Genomic DNA, 20,262 nt, shown 5'->3' on the forward strand with positions numbered 1-20,262 from the left:
AGTTAGATATTGAAAGGAAACCTGGTTACAACAGTTTAAAATTCAATCTATAGATCTTAGAACACTATATGAGTTGGACAGAACCTTTAAGAAATCAAAATAATAACACTTTGTTTTGTGAAGGATGGATTCTGAAAAGCTTGGAAAATAAGTAAATAGAGCCTTACTCTCTGTTGGGCCGTGTTCAAACACTGAAAGACGTCATAGAAACAGCTGTTTAGTCAAGAGGATACCGATTACATTTGTATTTCGGGGAAAAAACTTGTCGTTTTTAGAAAACCCGGCATAAATATATTCAAAATTCAAGCCTGTAGAGTTCAGAACACGATGTTAGTAAGTTTAAATCTCTAAGAAGTCAATAAAATAGATCCTGGAGTTGTATGGGAATATATCTGAAACGTTAGTGTCCCATGGAAATACAGCCTTACACTATCGGTGCCGTGTTCTAACAGTGAAAACTGACTTTCAAACACTTCTGAAATAACGAATATACGTTTGCCATATATAATTCCTCTTCATTCTGTTATTTAAAAGAAACCTGGTTACAACCCTTTAAAATAGATTCTATAGACATTAGAACACTATGTGTGTTGGACAGAACCTTTAAGAAATCAAAATAATAGGACCTTCTTTTGTGTGGTAAGGTATCTGAAAAGCTGAGAAAACAAGGAAGTAGAGCCTTACTCTCTGTGGGGCCATGATCAAAAACTGAAGCCGTCATAGAAACAGCTGTTTAGTCACGAGGATACTGATTACATTTGTATTTAGGGGAAAAAACTTGGCGTTTTTAAAAAACGCCACATAAAATTGTTCAAAATATGAGCCTGTAGAGTTCAGAACACGATGTTTGTTAGATTAAATCTCTAAGAATTCAAAAAAATAGATCATGGAATTGTATGAGAATATATCTGAAACGCTAGTTTTCCATGGAAATACAGCCTTACTATGGAGGGGCCGTGTTCTAACAGTGAAAACTGACTTTCAAACAGTTCAGAAATGAGGAATATATGGTTTCCATTTATAATTCTTGTTAAATCTGTTAGATATTTAAAAGAAACCTGGTTACAACACTTTAAATTTCAATCTATAGAACTTAGAACACAATGTGAGTTGGACAGAACCTTTAAGAAATCAAAATAATAGGACCTTCTTTGGGTAGGAAGGTATCAGAAAAGCTCCAAAAACAAGTAAGTAGAACCTTACTCTCTGGGAGCTGTGTTCAAACACTGAAAGCTCTCAGAGAAACAGCTGTTTAGTCACGAGGATACCAATTATAATTTTATTTCCGGGAAAAAAACCGGCATAAAAATCTTCAAAATTAAAACCTGTAGAGTTCAGAACACGATGCTAGTTAGATTAAATCTCTAAGCAGTCCATAAAATAGATCCAGGAGTTGTATGGGCATATATCTGAAACACTAAGCTTCCATGTAAATACAGCCTTACTGAAACTCGGCTTTGTGCTAGAGTGAAAACTGACTTTCAATCAAGTCTGAAATGAGGAATATACGGTAGCCATTTATAATTCCTGTTCAATCAGTTAGATATTGAAAGGAAACCTGGTTACAACAGTTTAAAATTCAATCTATAGATCTTAGAACACTATATGAGTTGGACAGAACCTTTAAGAAATCAAAATAATAACACTTTGTTTTGTGTAGGATGGATTCTTAAAAGCTTGGAAAATAAGTAAATAGAGCCTTACTCTCTGTTTGGCCGTGTTCAAACACTGAAAGCCGTCATAGAAACAGCTGTTTAGTCAAGAGGATACCGATTACATTTGTATTTCGGGGAAAAAACTTGTCGTTTTTAGAAAACCCGGCATAAATATATTCAAAATTCAAGCCTGTAGAGTTCAGAACACGATGTTAGTTAGTTTAAATCTCTAAGAAGTCAATAAAATAGATCCTGGAGTTGTATGGGAATATATCTGAAACGTTAGGGTCCCATGGAAATACAGCCTTACACGATCGGGGCCGTGTTCTAACAGTGAAAACTGACTTTCAAACACTTCTGAAATAACGAATATACGGTTGCCATATATAATTCCTGTTCATTCTGTTATTTAAAAGAAACCTGGTTACAACCCTTTAAAATAGATTCTATAGACATTAGAACACTATGTGTGTTGGACAGAACCTTTAAGAACTCAAAATAATAGGACCTTCTTTTGTGTAGTAAGGTATCTGAAAAGCTGAGAAAACAAGGAAGTAGAGCCTTACTCTCTGTGGGGCCATGATCAAAAACTGAAGCCGTCATAGAAACAGCTGTTTAGTCACGAGGATACTGATTACATTTGTATTTAGGGGAAAAAAACTTGGCGTTTTTTAAAAACGCCACATAAAATTCTTCAAAATACGAGCCTGGAGAGTTCAGAACACGATGTTTGTTAGATTAAATCTCTAAGAATTCAAAAAAATAGATCATGGAATTGTATGAGAATATATCTGAAACGCTAGTTTTCCATGGAAATACAGCCTTACTATGGACGGGGCCGTGTTCTAACAGTGAAAACTGACTTTCAAACAGTTCAGAAATGACGAATGTACGGTTTCCATTTATAATTCTTGTTAAATCTGTTAGATATTTAAAAGAAACCTGGTTACAACACTTTAAATTTCAATCTATAGAACTTAGAACACAATGTGAGTTGGACAGAACCTTTAAGAAATCAAAATAATAGGACCTTCTTTGGGTAGGAAGGTATCAGAAAAGCTCCAAAAACAAGTAAGTAGAACCTTACTCTCTGGGAGCTGTGTTCAAACACTGAAAGCTCTCAGAGAAACAGCTGTGTAGTCACGAGGATACCAATTATAATTGTATTTCCGGGAAAAAACCCGGCATAAAAATCTTCAAAATTAAAACCTGTAGAGTTCAGAACACGATGCTAGTTAGATTAAATCTCTAAGAAGTCCATAAAATAGATCCAGGAGTTGTATGGGCATATATCTGAAACACTAAGCTTCCATGTAAATACAGCCTTACTGAAACTCGGCTTTGTGCTAGAGTGAAAACTGACTTTCAATCAAGTCTGAAGTGAGGAATATACGGTTGCCATTTATAATTCCTGTTCAATCAGTTAGATATTAAAAGGAAACCTGGTTACAACAGTTTAAAATTCAATCTATAGATCTTAGAACACTATATGAGTTGGACAGAACCTTTAAGAAATCAAAATAATAACACTTTGTTTTGTGTAGGATGGATTCTTAAAAGCTTGGAAAATAAGTAAATAGAGCCTTACTCTCTGTTTGGCCGTGTTCAAACACGAAAGCCGTCATAGAAACAGCTGTTTAGTCAAGAGGATACCGATTACATTTGTATTTCGGGGAAAAAACTTGTCGTTTTTAGAAAACCCGGCATAAATATATTCAAAATTCAAGACTGTAGAGGTCAGACCGCGATGTTAGTTAGTTTAAATCTCTAAGAAGTCAATAAAATAGATCCTGGAGTTGTATGGGAATATATCTGAAACGTTAGGGTCCCATGGAAATACAGCCTTACACGATCGGGGCCGTGTTCTAACAGTGAAAACTGACTTTCAAACACTTCTGAAATAACGAATATACGGTTGCCATATATAATTCCTGTTCATTCTGTTATTTAAAAGAAACCTGGTTACAACCCTTTAAAATAGATTCTATAGACATTAGAACACTATGTGTGTTGGACAGAACCTTTAAGAACTCAAAATAATAGGACCTTCTTTTGTGTAGTAAGGTATCTGAAAAGCTGAGAAAACAAGGAAGTAGAGCCTTACTCTCTGTGGGGCCATGATCAAAAACTGAAGCCGTCATAGAAACAGCTGTTTAGTCACGAGGATACTGATTACATTTGTATTTAGGGGAAAAAAACTTGGCGTTTTTTAAAAACGCCACATAAAATTCTTCAAAATACGAGCCTGGAGAGTTCAGAACACGATGTTTGTTAGATTAAATCTCTAAGAATTCAAAAAAATAGATCATGGAATTGTATGAGAATATATCTGAAACGCTAGTTTTCCATGGAAATACAGCCTTACTATGGACGGGGCCGTGTTCTAACAGTGAAAACTGACTTTCAAACAGTTCAGAAATGACGAATGTACGGTTTCCATTTATAATTCTTGTTAAATCTGTTAGATATTTAAAAGAAACCTGGTTACAACACTTTAAATTTCAATCTATAGAACTTAGAACACAATGTGAGTTGGACAGAACCTTTAAGAAATCAAAATAATAGGACCTTCTTTGGGTAGGAAGGTATCAGAAAAGCTCCAAAAACAAGTAAGTAGAACCTTACTCTCTGGGAGCTGTGTTCAAACACTGAAAGCTCTCAGAGAAACAGCTGTGTAGTCACGAGGATACCAATTATAATTGTATTTCCGGGAAAAAACCCGGCATAAAAATCTTCAAAATTAAAACCTGTAGAGTTCAGAACACGATGCTAGTTAGATTAAATCTCTAAGAAGTCCATAAAATAGATCCAGGAGTTGTATGGGCATATATCTGAAACACTAAGCTTCCATGTAAATACAGCCTTACTGAAACTCGGCTTTGTGCTAGAGTGAAAACTGACTTTCAATCAAGTCTGAAATGAGGAATATACGGTTGCCATTTATAATTCCTGTTCAATCAGTTAGATATTAAAAGGAAACCTGGTTACAACAGTTTAAAATTCAATCTATAGATCTTAGAACACTATATGAGTTGGACAGAACCTTTAAGAAATCAAAATAATAACACTTTGTTTTGTGTAGGATGGATTCTTAAAAGCTTGGAAAATAAGTAAATAGAGCCTTACTCTCTGTTTGGCCGTGTTCAAACACGAAAGCCGTCATAGAAACAGCTGTTTAGTCAAGAGGATACCGATTACATTTGTATTTCGGGGAAAAAACTTGTCGTTTTTAGAAAACCCGGCATAAATATATTCAAAATTCAAGCCTGTAGAGTTCAGAACACGATGTTAGTAAGTTTAAATCTCTAAGAAGTCAATAAAATAGATCCTGGAGTTGTATGGGAATATATCTGAAACGTTAGGGTCCCATGGAAATACAGCCTTACACTATCGGTGCCGTGTTCTAACAGTGAAAACTGACTTTCAAACACTTCTGAAATAACGAATATACGTTTGCCATATATAATTCCTCTTCATTCTGTTATTTAAAAGAAACCTGGTTACAACCCTTTAAAATAGATTCTATAGACATTAGAACACTATGTGTGTTGGACAGAACCTTTAAGAAATCAAAATAATAGGACCTTCTTTTGTGTGGTAAGGTATCTGAAAAGCTGAGAAAACAAGGAAGTAGAGCCTTACTCTCTGTGGGGCCATGATCAAAAACTGAAGCCGTCATAGAAACAGCTGTTTAGTCACGAGGATACTGATTACATTTGTATTTAGGGGAAAAAACTTGGCGTTTTTAAAAAACGCCACATAAAATTGTTCAAAATATGAGCCTGTAGAGTTCAGAACACGATGTTTGTTAGATTAAATCTCTAAGAATTCAAAAAAATAGATCATGGAATTGTATGAGAATATATCTGAAACGCTAGTTTTCCATGGAAATACAGCCTTACTATGGAGGGGCCGTGTTCTAACAGTGAAAACTGACTTTCAAACAGTTCAGAAATGACGAATATACGGTTTCCATTTATAATTCTTGTTAAATCTGTTAGATATTTAAAAGAAACCTGGTTACAACACTTTAAATTTCAATCTATAGAACTTAGAACACAATGTGAGTTGGACAGAACCTTTAAGAAATCAAAATAATAGGACCTTCTTTGGGTAGGAAGGTATCAGAAAAGCTCCAAAAACAAGTAAGTAGAACCTTACTCTCTGGGAGCTGTGTTCAAACACTGAAAGCTCTCAGAGAAACAGCTGTTTAGTCACGAGGATACCAATTATAATTTTATTTCCGGGAAAAAAACCGGCATAAAAATCTTCAAAATTAAAACCTGTAGAGTTCAGAACACGATGCTAGTTAGATTAAATCTCTAAGCAGTCCATAAAATAGATCCAGGAGTTGTATGGGCATATATCTGAAACACTAAGCTTCCATGTAAATACAGCCTTACTGAAACTCGGCTTTGTGCTAGAGTGAAAACTGACTTTCAATCAAGTCTGAAATGAGGAATATACGGTAGCCATTTATAATTCCTGTTCAATCAGTTAGATATTGAAAGGAAACCTGGTTACAACAGTTTAAAATTCAATCTATAGATCTTAGAACACTATATGAGTTGGACAGAACCTTTAAGAAATCAAAATAATAACACTTTGTTTTGTGTAGGATGGATTCTTAAAAGCTTGGAAAATAAGTAAATAGAGCCTTACTCTCTGTTTGGCCGTGTTCAAACACTGAAAGCCGTCATAGAAACAGCTGTTTAGTCAAGAGGATACCGATTACATTTGTATTTCGGGGAAAAAACTTGTCGTTTTTAGAAAACCCGGCATAAATATATTCAAAATTCAAGCCTGTAGAGTTCAGAACACGATGTTAGTTAGTTTAAATCTCTAAGAAGTCAATAAAATAGATCCTGGAGTTGTATGGGAATATATCTGAAACGTTAGGGTCCCATGGAAATACAGCCTTACACGATCGGGGCCGTGTTCTAACAGTGAAAACTGACTTTCAAACACTTCTGAAATAACGAATATACGGTTGCCATATATAATTCCTGTTCATTCTGTTATTTAAAAGAAACCTGGTTACAACCCTTTAAAATAGATTCTATAGACATTAGAACACTATGTGTGTTGGACAGAACCTTTAAGAACTCAAAATAATAGGACCTTCTTTTGTGTAGTAAGGTATCTGAAAAGCTGAGAAAACAAGGAAGTAGAGCCTGACTCTCTGTGGGGCCATGATCAAAAACTGAAGCCGTCATAGAAACAGCTGTTTAGTCACGAGGATAATGATTACATTTGTATTTAGGGGAAAAAACTTGGCGTTTTTAAAAAACGCCACATAAAATTCTTCAAAACACGAGCCTGTAGAGTTCAGAACACGATGTTTGTTAGATTAAATCTCTAAGAATTCAAAAAAATAGATCATGGAATTGTATGAGAATATATCTGAAACGCTAGTTTTCCATGGAAATACAGCCTTACTACGGACGGGGCCGTGTTCTAACAGTGAAAACTGACTTTCAAACAGTTCAGAAATGACGAATATACGGTTTCCATTTATAATTCTTGTTAAATCTGTTAGATATTTAAAAGAAACCTGGTTGCAACACTTTAAATTTCAATCTATAGAACTTAGATCACAATGTGAGTTGGAGAGAACCTTTAAGAAATCAAAATAATAGGACCTTCTTTGGGTAGGAAGGTATCAGAAAAGCTCCAAAAACAAGTAAGTAGAACCTTACTCTCTGGGAGCTGTGTTCAAACACTGAAAGCTCTCAGAGAAACAGCTGTTTAGTCACGAGGATACCAATTATAATTGTATTTCCGGGAAAAAAACGGCATAAAAATCTTCAAATTAAAACCTGTAGAGTTCAGAACACGATGCTAGTTAGATTAAATCTCTAAGAAGTCCATAATATAGATCCAGGAGTTGTATGGGCATATATCTGAAACACTAAGCTTCCATGTAAATACAGCCTTACTGAAACTGGGCTTTGTGCTAGAGTGAAAACTGACTTTCAATCAAGTCTGAAATGAGGAATATACGGTTGCCATTTATAATTCCTGTTCAATCAGTTAGATATTGAAAGGAAACCTGGTTACAACAGTTTAAAATTCAATCTATAGATCTTAGAACACTATATGAGATGGACAGAACCTTTAAGAATTCAAAATAATAGCACTTTGTTTTGTGTAGGATGGTATCTGAAAAGCTTGGAAAATAAGTAAATAGAGCCTTACTCTCTGTTTGGCCGTGTTCAAACACTGAAAGCAGTCATAGAAACAGCTGCTTAGTCAAGAGGATACCGAATACATTTGTATTTCGGGGAGAAAACTTGTCGTTTTTAGAAAACCCGGATAAAAATATTCAAAATTCAAGCCTGTAGAGTTCAGAACACGATGTTAGTTAGTTTAAATCTCTAAGAAGTCAATAAAATAGATCCTGGAGTTGTATGGGAATATATCTGAAACGTTAGGGTCCCATGGAAATACAGCCTTACACGATCGGGGCCGTGTTCTAACAGTGAAAACTGACTTTCAAACACTTCTGAAATAACGAATATACGGTTGCCATATATAATTCCTGTTCATTCTGTTATTTAAAAGAAACCTGGTTACAACCCTTTAAAATAGATCCTATAGTCCTTAGAACACCATGTGTGTTGGACAGAAATTTAAGAAATCAAAATAATAGGACCTTCTTTTGTGTAGTAAGGTATCTGAAAAGCTGAGAAAACAAGGAAGTAGAGCCTTACTCTCTGTGGGGCCATGATCAAAAACTGAAGCCGTCATAGAAACAGCTGTTTAGTCACGAGGATACTGATTACATTTGTATTTAGGGGAAAAAAACTTGGCGTTTTTTAAAAACGCCACATAAAATTCTTCAAAATACGAGCCTGGAGAGTTCAGAACACGATGTTTGTTAGATTAAATCTCTAAGAATTCAAAAAAATAGATCATGGAATTGTATGAGAATATATCTGAAACGCTAGTTTTCCATGGAAATACAGCCTTACTATGGACGGGGCCGTGTTCTAACAGTGAAAACTGACTTTCAAACAGTTCAGAAATGACGAATATACGGTTTCCATTTATAATTCTTGTTAAATCTGTTAGATATTTAAAAGAAACCTGGTTACAACACTTTAAATTTCAATCTATAGAACTTAGAACACAATGTGAGTTGGACAGAACCTTTAAGAAATCATAATAATAGGACCTTCTTTGGGTAGGAAGGTATCAGAAAAGCTCCAAAAACAAGTAAGTAGAACCTTACTCTCTGGGAGCTGTGTTCAAACACTGAAAGCTCTCAGAGAAACAGCTGTGTAGTCACGAGGATACCAATTATAATTGTATTTCCGGGAAAAAACCCGGCATAAAAATCTTCAAAATTAAAACCTGTAGAGTTCAGAACACGATGCTAGTTAGATTAAATCTCTAAGAAGTCCATAAAATAGATCCAGGAGTTGTATGGGCATATATCTGAAACACTAAGCTTCCATGTAAATACAGCCTTACTGAAACTCGGCTTTGTGCTAGAGTGAAAACTGACTTTCAATCAAGTCTGAAATGAGGAATATACGGTTGCCATTTATAATTCCTGTTCAATCAGTTAGATATTAAAAGGAAACCTGGTTACAACAGTTTAAAATTCAATCTATAGATCTTAGAACACTATATGAGTTGGACAGAACCTTTAAGAAATCAAAATAATAACACTTTGTTTTGTGTAGGATGGATTCTTAAAAGCTTGGAAAATAAGTAAATAGAGCCTTACTCTCTGTTTGGCCGTGTTCAAACACGAAAGCCGTCATAGAAACAGCTGTTTAGTCAAGAGGATACCGATTACATTTGTATTTCGGGGAAAAAACTTGTCGTTTTTAGAAAACCCGGCATAAATATATTCAAAATTCAAGCCTGTAGAGTTCAGAACACGATGTTAGTTAGTTTAAATCTCTAAGAAGTCAATAAAATAGATCCTGGAGTTGTATGGGAATATATCTGAAACGTTAGGGTCCCATGGAAATACAGCCTTACACTATCGGGGCCGTGTTCTAACAGTGAAAACTGACTTTCAAACACTTCTGAAATAACGAATATACGTTTGCCATATATAATTCCTGTTCATTCTGTTATTTAAAAGAAACCTGGTTACAACCCTTTAAAATAGATTCTATAGACATTAGAACACTATGTGTGTTGGACAGAACCTTTAAGAACTCAAAATAATAGGACCTTCTTTTGTGTAGTAAGGTATCTGAAAAGCTGAGAAAACAAGGAAGTAGAGCCTGACTCTCTGTGGGGCCATGATCAAAAACTGAAGCCGTCATAGAAACAGCTGTTTAGTCACGAGGATAATGATTACATTTGTATTTAGGGGAAAAAACTTGGCGTTTTTAAAAAACGCCACATAAAATTCTTCAAAACACGAGCCTGTAGAGTTCAGAACACGATGTTTGTTAGATTAAATCTCTAAGAATTCAAAAAAATAGATCATGGAATTGTATGAGAATATATCTGAAACGCTAGTTTTCCATGGAAATACAGCCTTACTACGGACGGGGCCGTGTTCTAACAGTGAAAACTGACTTTCAAACAGTTCAGAAATGACGAATATACGGTTTCCATTTATAATTCTTGTTAAATCTGTTAGATATTTAAAAGAAACCTGGTTGCAACACTTTAAATTTCAATCTATAGAACTTAGATCACAATGTGAGTTGGAGAGAACCTTTAAGAAATCAAAATAATAGGACCTTCTTTGGGTAGGAAGGTATCAGAAAAGCTCCAAAAACAAGTAAGTAGAACCTTACTCTCTGGGAGCTGTGTTCAAACACTGAAAGCTCTCAGAGAAACAGCTGTTTAGTCACGAGGATACCAATTATAATTGTATTTCCGGGAAAAAAACGGCATAAAAATCTTCAAATTAAAACCTGTAGAGTTCAGAACACGATGCTAGTTAGATTAAATCTCTAAGAAGTCCATAATATAGATCCAGGAGTTGTATGGGCATATATCTGAAACACTAAGCTTCCATGTAAATACAGCCTTACTGAAACTGGGCTTTGTGCTAGAGTGAAAACTGACTTTCAATCAAGTCTGAAATGAGGAATATACGGTTGCCATTTATAATTCCTGTTCAATCAGTTAGATATTGAAAGGAAACCTGGTTACAACAGTTTAAAATTCAATCTATAGATCTTAGAACACTATATGAGATGGACAGAACCTTTAAGAATTCAAAATAATAGCACTTTGTTTTGTGTAGGATGGTATCTGAAAAGCTTGGAAAATAAGTAAATAGAGCCTTACTCTCTGTTTGGCCGTGTTCAAACACTGAAAGCAGTCATAGAAACAGCTGCTTAGTCAAGAGGATACCGAATACATTTGTATTTCGGGGAGAAAACTTGTCGTTTTTAGAAAACCCGGATAAAAATATTCAAAATTCAAGCCTGTAGAGTTCAGAACACGATGTTAGTTAGTTTAAATCTCTAAGAAGTCAATAAAATAGATCCTGGAGTTGTATGGGAATATATCTGAAACGTTAGGGTCCCATGGAAATACAGCCTTACACGATCGGGGCCGTGTTCTAACAGTGAAAACTGACTTTCAAACACTTCTGAAATAACGAATATACGGTTGCCATATATAATTCCTGTTCATTCTGTTATTTAAAAGAAACCTGGTTACAACCCTTTAAAATAGATCCTATAGTCCTTAGAACACCATGTGTGTTGGACAGAAATTTAAGAAATCAAAATAATAGGACCTTCTTTTGTGTAGTAAGGTATCTGAAAAGCTGAGAAAACAAGGAAGTAGAGCCTTACTCTCTGTGGGGCCATGATCAAAAACTGAAGCCGTCATAGAAACAGCTGTTTAGTCACGAGGATACTGATTACATTTGTATTTAGGGGAAAAAAACTTGGCGTTTTTTAAAAACGCCACATAAAATTCTTCAAAATACGAGCCTGGAGAGTTCAGAACACGATGTTTGTTAGATTAAATCTCTAAGAATTCAAAAAAATAGATCATGGAATTGTATGAGAATATATCTGAAACGCTAGTTTTCCATGGAAATACAGCCTTACTATGGACGGGGCCGTGTTCTAACAGTGAAAACTGACTTTCAAACAGTTCAGAAATGACGAATATACGGTTTCCATTTATAATTCTTGTTAAATCTGTTAGATATTTAAAAGAAACCTGGTTACAACACTTTAAATTTCAATCTATAGAACTTAGAACACAATGTGAGTTGGACAGAACCTTTAAGAAATCATAATAATAGGACCTTCTTTGGGTAGGAAGGTATCAGAAAAGCTCCAAAAACAAGTAAGTAGAACCTTACTCTCTGGGAGCTGTGTTCAAACACTGAAAGCTCTCAGAGAAACAGCTGTGTAGTCACGAGGATACCAATTATAATTGTATTTCCGGGAAAAAACCCGGCATAAAAATCTTCAAAATTAAAACCTGTAGAGTTCAGAACACGATGCTAGTTAGATTAAATCTCTAAGAAGTCCATAAAATAGATCCAGGAGTTGTATGGGCATATATCTGAAACACTAAGCTTCCATGTAAATACAGCCTTACTGAAACTCGGCTTTGTGCTAGAGTGAAAACTGACTTTCAATCAAGTCTGAAATGAGGAATATACGGTTGCCATTTATAATTCCTGTTCAATCAGTTAGATATTAAAAGGAAACCTGGTTACAACAGTTTAAAATTCAATCTATAGATCTTAGAACACTATATGAGTTGGACAGAACCTTTAAGAAATCAAAATAATAACACTTTGTTTTGTGTAGGATGGATTCTTAAAAGCTTGGAAAATAAGTAAATAGAGCCTTACTCTCTGTTTGGCCGTGTTCAAACACGAAAGCCGTCATAGAAACAGCTGTTTAGTCAAGAGGATACCGATTACATTTGTATTTCGGGGAAAAAACTTGTCGTTTTTAGAAAACCCGGCATAAATATATTCAAAATTCAAGCCTGTAGAGTTCAGAACACGATGTTAGTTAGTTTAAATCTCTAAGAAGTCAATAAAATAGATCCTGGAGTTGTATGGGAATATATCTGAAACGTTAGGGTCCCATGGAAATACAGCCTTACACGATCGGGGCCGTGTTCTAACAGTGAAAACTGACTTTCAAACACTTCTGAAATAACGAATATACGGTTGCCATATATAATTCCTGTTCATTCTGTTATTTAAAAGAAACCTGGTTACAACCCTTTAAAATAGATCCTATAGTCCTTAGAACACCATGTGTGTTGGACAGAACCTTTAAGAAATCAAAATAATAGGACCTTCTTTTGTGTAGTAAGGTATCTGAAAAGCTGAGAAAACAAGGAAGTAGAGCCTTACTCTCTGTGGGGCCATGATCAAAAACTGAAGCCGTCATAGAAACAGCTGTTTAGTCACGAGGATACTGATTACATTTGTATTTAGGGGAAAAAAACTTGGCGTTTTTTAAAAACGCCACATAAAATTCTTCAAAATACGAGCCTGGAGAGTTCAGAACACGATGTTTGTTAGATTAAATCTCTAAGAATTCAAAAAAATAGATCATGGAATTGTATGAGAATATATCTGAAACGCTAGTTTTCCATGGAAATACAGCCTTACTATGGACGGGGCCGTGTTCTAACAGTGAAAACTGACTTTCAAACAGTTCAGAAATGACGAATGTACGGTTTCCATTTATAATTCTTGTTAAATCTGTTAGATATTTAAAAGAAACCTGGTTACAACACTTTAAATTTCAATCTATAGAACTTAGAACACAATGTGAGTTGGACAGAACCTTTAAGAAATCAAAATAATAGGACCTTCTTTGGGTAGGAAGGTATCAGAAAAGCTCCAAAAACAAGTAAGTAGAACCTTACTCTCTGGGAGCTGTGTTCAAACACTGAAAGCTCTCAGAGAAACAGCTGTGTAGTCACGAGGATACCAATTATAATTGTATTTCCGGGAAAAAACCCGGCATAAAAATCTTCAAAATTAAAACCTGTAGAGTTCAGAACACGATGCTAGTTAGATTAAATCTCTAAGAAGTCCATAAAATAGATCCAGGAGTTGTATGGGCATATATCTGAAACACTAAGCTTCCATGTAAATACAGCCTTACTGAAACTCGGCTTTGTGCTAGAGTGAAAACTGACTTTCAATCAAGTCTGAAATGAGGAATATACGGTTGCCATTTATAATTCCTGTTCAATCAGTTAGATATTAAAAGGAAACCTGGTTACAACAGTTTAAAATTCAATCTATAGATCTTAGAACACTATATGAGTTGGACAGAACCTTTAAGAAATCAAAATAATAACACTTTGTTTTGTGTAGGATGGATTCTTAAAAGCTTGGAAAATAAGTAAATAGAGCCTTACTCTCTGTTTGGCCGTGTTCAAACACGAAAGCCGTCATAGAAACAGCTGTTTAGTCAAGAGGATACCGATTACATTTGTATTTCGGGGAAAAAACTTGTCGTTTTTAGAAAACCCGGCATAAATATATTCAAAATTCAAGCCTGTAGAGTTCAGAACACGATGTTAGTAAGTTTAAATCTCTAAGAAGTCAATAAAATAGATCCTGGAGTTGTATGGGAATATATCTGAAACGTTAGGGTCCCATGGAAATACAGCCTTACACTATCGGTGCCGTGTTCTAACAGTGAAAACTGACTTTCAAACACTTCTGAAATAACGAATATACGTTTGCCATATATAATTCCTCTTCATTCTGTTATTTAAAAGAAACCTGGTTACAACCCTTTAAAATAGATTCTATAGACATTAGAACACTATGTGTGTTGGACAGAACCTTTAAGAAATCAAAATAATAGGACCTTCTTTTGTGTGGTAAGGTATCTGAAAAGCTGAGAAAACAAGGAAGTAGAGCCTTACTCTCTGTGGGGCCATGATCAAAAACTGAAGCCGTCATAGAAACAGCTGTTTAGTCACGAGGATACTGATTACATTTGTATTTAGGGGAAAAAACTTGGCGTTTTTAAAAAACGCCACATAAAATTGTTCAAAATATGAGCCTGTAGAGTTCAGAACACGATGTTTGTTAGATTAAATCTCTAAGAATTCAAAAAAATAGATCATGGAATTGTATGAGAATATATCTGAAACGCTAGTTTTCCATGGAAATACAGCCTTACTATGGAGGGGCCGTGTTCTAACAGTGAAAACTGACTTTCAAACAGTTCAGAAATGACGAATATACGGTTTCCATTTATAATTCTTGTTAAATCTGTTAGATATTTAAAAGAAACCTGGTTACAACACTTTAAATTTCAATCTATAGAACTTAGAACACAATGTGAGTTGGACAGAACCTTTAAGAAATCAAAATAATAGGACCTTCTTTGGGTAGGAAGGTATCAGAAAAGCTCCAAAAACAAGTAAGTAGAACCTTACTCTCTGGGAGCTGTGTTCAAACACTGAAAGCTCTCAGAGAAACAGCTGTTTAGTCACGAGGATACCAATTATAATTTTATTTCCGGGAAAAAAACCGGCATAAAAATCTTCAAAATTAAAACCTGTAGAGTTCAGAACACGATGCTAGTTAGATTAAATCTCTAAGCAGTCCATAAAATAGATCCAGGAGTTGTATGGGCATATATCTGAAACACTAAGCTTCCATGTAAATACAGCCTTACTGAAACTCGGCTTTGTGCTAGAGTGAAAACTGACTTTCAATCAAGTCTGAAATGAGGAATATACGGTAGCCATTTATAATTCCTGTTCAATCAGTTAGATATTGAAAGGAAACCTGGTTACAACAGTTTAAAATTCAATCTATAGATCTTAGAACACTATATGAGTTGGACAGAACCTTTAAGAAATCAAAATAATAACACTTTGTTTTGTGTAGGATGGATTCTTAAAAGCTTGGAAAATAAGTAAATAGAGCCTTACTCTCTGTTTGGCCGTGTTCAAACACTGAAAGCCGTCATAGAAACAGCTGTTTAGTCAAGAGGATACCGATTACATTTGTATTTCGGGGAAAAAACTTGTCGTTTTTAGAAAACCCGGCATAAATATATTCAAAATTCAAGCCTGTAGAGTTCAGAACACGATGTTAGTTAGTTTAAATCTCTAAGAAGTCAATAAAATAGATCCTGGAGTTGTATGGGAATATATCTGAAACGTTAGGGTCCCATGGAAATACAGCCTTACACGATCGGGGCCGTGTTCTAACAGTGAAAACTGACTTTCAAACACTTCTGAAATAACGAATATACGGTTGCCATATATAATTCCTGTTCATTCTGTTATTTAAAAGAAACCTGGTTACAACCCTTTAAAATAGATTCTATAGACATTAGAACACTATGTGTGTTGGACAGAACCTTTAAGAACTCAAAATAATAGGACCTTCTTTTGTGTAGTAAGGTATCTGAAAAGCTGAGAAAACAAGGAAGTAGAGCCTGACTCTCTGTGGGGCCATGATCAAAAACTGAAGCCGTCATAGAAACAGCTGTTTAGTCACGAGGATAATGATTACATTTGTATTTAGGGGAAAAAACTTGGCGTTTTTAAAAAACGCCACATAAAATTCTTCAAAACACGAGCCTGTAGAGTTCAGAACACGATGTTTGTTAGATTAAATCTCTAAGAATTCAAAAAAATAGATCATGGAATTGTATGAGAATATATCTGAAACGCTAGTTTTCCATGGAAATACAGCCTTACTACGGACGGGGCCGTGTTCTAACAGTGAAAACTGACTTTCAAACAGTTCAGAAATGACGAATATACGGTTTCCATTTATAATTCTTGTTAAATCTGTTAGATATTTAAAAGAAACCTGGTTGCAACACTTTAAATTTCAATCTATAGAACTTAGATCACAATGTGAGTTGGAGAGAACCTTTAAGAAATCAAAATAATAGGACCTTCTTTGGGTAGGAAGGTATCAGAAAAGCTCCAAAAACAAGTAAGTAGAACCTTACTCTCTGGGAGCTGTGTTCAAACACTGAAAGCTCTCAGAGAAACAGCTGTTTAGTCACGAGGATACCAATTATAATTGTATTTCCGGGAAAAAAACGGCATAAAAATCTTCAAATTAAAACCTGTAGAGTTCAGAACACGATGCTAGTTAGATTAAATCTCTAAGAAGTCCATAATATAGATCCAGGAGTTGTATGGGCATATATCTGAAACACTAAGCTTCCATGTAAATACAGCCTTACTGAAACTGGGCTTTGTGCTAGAGTGAAAACTGACTTTCAATCAAGTCTGAAATGAGGAATATACGGTTGCCATTTATAATTCCTGTTCAATCAGTTAGATATTGAAAGGAAACCTGGTTACAACAGTTTAAAATTCAATCTATAGATCTTAGAACACTATATGAGATGGACAGAACCTTTAAGAATTCAAAATAATAGCACTTTGTTTTGTGTAGGATGGTATCTGAAAAGCTTGGAAAATAAGTAAATAGAGCCTTACTCTCTGTTTGGCCGTGTTCAAACACTGAAAGCAGTCATAGAAACAGCTGCTTAGTCAAGAGGATACCGAATACATTTGTATTTCGGGGAGAAAACTTGTCGTTTTTAGAAAACCCGGATAAAAATATTCAAAATTCAAGCCTGTAGAGTTCAGAACACGATGTTAGTTAGTTTAAATCTCTAAGAAGTCAATAAAATAGATCCTGGAGTTGTATGGGAATATATCTGAAACGTTAGGGTCCCATGGAAATACAGCCTTACACGATCGGGGCCGTGTTCTAACAGTGAAAACTGACTTTCAAACACTTCTGAAATAACGAATATACGGTTGCCATATATAATTCCTGTTCATTCTGTTATTTAAAAGAAACCTGGTTACAACCCTTTAAAATAGATCCTATAGTCCTTAGAACACCATGTGTGTTGGACAGAAATTTAAGAAATCAAAATAATAGGACCTTCTTTTGTGTAGTAAGGTATCTGAAAAGCTGAGAAAACAAGGAAGTAGAGCCTTACTCTCTGTGGGGCCATGATCAAAAACTGAAGCCGTCATAGAAACAGCTGTTTAGTCACGAGGATACTGATTACATTTGTATTTAGGGGAAAAAAACTTGGCGTTTTTTAAAAACGCCACATAAAATTCTTCAAAATACGAGCCTGGAGAGTTCAGAACACGATGTTTGTTAGATTAAATCTCTAAGAATTCAAAAAAATAGATCATGGAATTGTATGAGAATATATCTGAAACGCTAGTTTTCCATGGAAATACAGCCTTACTATGGACGGGGCCGTGTTCTAACAGTGAAAACTGACTTTCAAACAGTTCAGAAATGACGAATATACGGTTTCCATTTATAATTCTTGTTAAATCTGTTAGATATTTAAAAGAAACCTGGTTACAACACTTTAAATTTCAATCTATAGAACTTAGAACACAATGTGAGTTGGACAGAACCTTTAAGAAATCATAATAATAGGACCTTCTTTGGGTAGGAAGGTATCAGAAAAGCTCCAAAAACAAGTAAGTAGAACCTTACTCTCTGGGAGCTGTGTTCAAACACTGAAAGCTCTCAGAGAAACAGCTGTGTAGTCACGAGGATACCAATTATAATTGTATTTCCGGGAAAAAACCCGGCATAAAAATCTTCAAAATTAAAACCTGTAGAGTTCAGAACACGATGCTAGTTAGATTAAATCTCTAAGAAGTCCATAAAATAGATCCAGGAGTTGTATGGGCATATATCTGAAACACTAAGCTTCCATGTAAATACAGCCTTACTGAAACTCGGCTTTGTGCTAGAGTGAAAACTGACTTTCAATCAAGTCTGAAATGAGGAATATACGGTTGCCATTTATAATTCCTGTTCAATCAGTTAGATATTAAAAGGAAACCTGGTTACAACAGTTTAAAATTCAATCTATAGATCTTAGAACACTATATGAGTTGGACAGAACCTTTAAGAAATCAAAATAATAACACTTTGTTTTGTGTAGGATGGATTCTTAAAAGCTTGGAAAATAAGTAAATAGAGCCTTACTCTCTGTTTGGCCGTGTTCAAACACGAAAGCCGTCATAGAAACAGCTGTTTAGTCAAGAGGATACCGATTACATTTGTATTTCGGGGAAAAAACTTGTCGTTTTTAGAAAACCCGGCATAAATATATTCAAAATTCAAGCCTGTAGAGTTCAGAACACGATGTTAGTTAGTTTAAATCTCTAAGAAGTCAATAAAATAGATCCTGGAGTTGTATGGGAATATATCTGAAACGTTAGGGTCCCATGGAAATACAGCCTTACACTATCGGGGCCGTGTTCTAACAGTGAAAACTGACTTTCAAACACTTCTGAAATAACGAATATACGTTTGCCATATATAATTCCTGTTCATTCTGTTATTTAAAAGAAACCTGGTTACAACCCTTTAAAATAGATTCTATAGACATTAGAACACTATGTGTGTTGGACAGAACCTTTAAGAACTCAAAATAATAGGACCTTCTTTTGTGTAGTAAGGTATCTGAAAAGCTGAGAAAACAAGGAAGTAGAGCCTGACTCTCTGTGGGGCCATGATCAAAAACTGAAGCCGTCATAGAAACAGCTGTTTAGTCACGAGGATAATGATTACATTTGTATTTAGGGGAAAAAACTTGGCGTTTTTAAAAAACGCCACATAAAATTCTTCAAAACACGAGCCTGTAGAGTTCAGAACACGATGTTTGTTAGATTAAATCTCTAAGAATTCAAAAAAATAGATCATGGAATTGTATGAGAATATATCTGAAACGCTAGTTTTCCATGGAAATACAGCCTTACTACGGACGGGGCCGTGTTCTAACAGTGAAAACTGACTTTCAAACAGTTCAGAAATGACGAATATACGGTTTCCATTTATAATTCTTGTTAAATCTGTTAGATATTTAAAAGAAACCTGGTTGCAACACTTTAAATTTCAATCTATAGAACTTAGATCACAATGTGAGTTGGAGAGAACCTTTAAGAAATCAAAATAATAGGACCTTCTTTGGGTAGGAAGGTATCAGAAAAGCTCCAAAAACAAGTAAGTAGAACCTTACTCTCTGGGAGCTGTGTTCAAACACTGAAAGCTCTCAGAGAAACAGCTGTTTAGTCACGAGGATACCAATTATAATTGTATTTCCGGGAAAAAAACGGCATAAAAATCTTCAAATTAAAACCTGTAGAGTTCAGAACACGATGCTAGTTAGATTAAATCTCTAAGAAGTCCATAATATAGATCCAGGAGTTGTATGGGCATATATCTGAAACACTAAGCTTCCATGTAAATACAGCCTTACTGAAACTGGGCTTTGTGCTAGAGTGAAAACTGACTTTCAATCAAGTCTGAAATGAGGAATATACGGTTGCCATTTATAATTCCTGTTCAATCAGTTAGATATTGAAAGGAAACCTGGTTACAACAGTTTAAAATTCAATCTATAGATCTTAGAACACTATATGAGATGGACAGAACCTTTAAGAATTCAAAATAATAGCACTTTGTTTTGTGTAGGATGGTATCTGAAAAGCTTGGAAAATAAGTAAATAGAGCCTTACTCTCTGTTTGGCCGTGTTCAAACACTGAAAGCAGTCATAGAAACAGCTGCTTAGTCAAGAGGATACCGAATACATTTGTATTTCGGGGAGAAAACTTGTCGTTTTTAGAAAACCCGGA

The sequence above is a fragment of the Myotis yumanensis genome, unplaced genomic scaffold (genome assembly GCF_028538775.1).
Source record: "Myotis yumanensis isolate MYYU_CA2020_CCGP unplaced genomic scaffold, mMyoYum1.0.hap1 SCAF_27, whole genome shotgun sequence".
Taxonomy (NCBI): Eukaryota; Metazoa; Chordata; class Mammalia; order Chiroptera; family Vespertilionidae; genus Myotis; species Myotis yumanensis.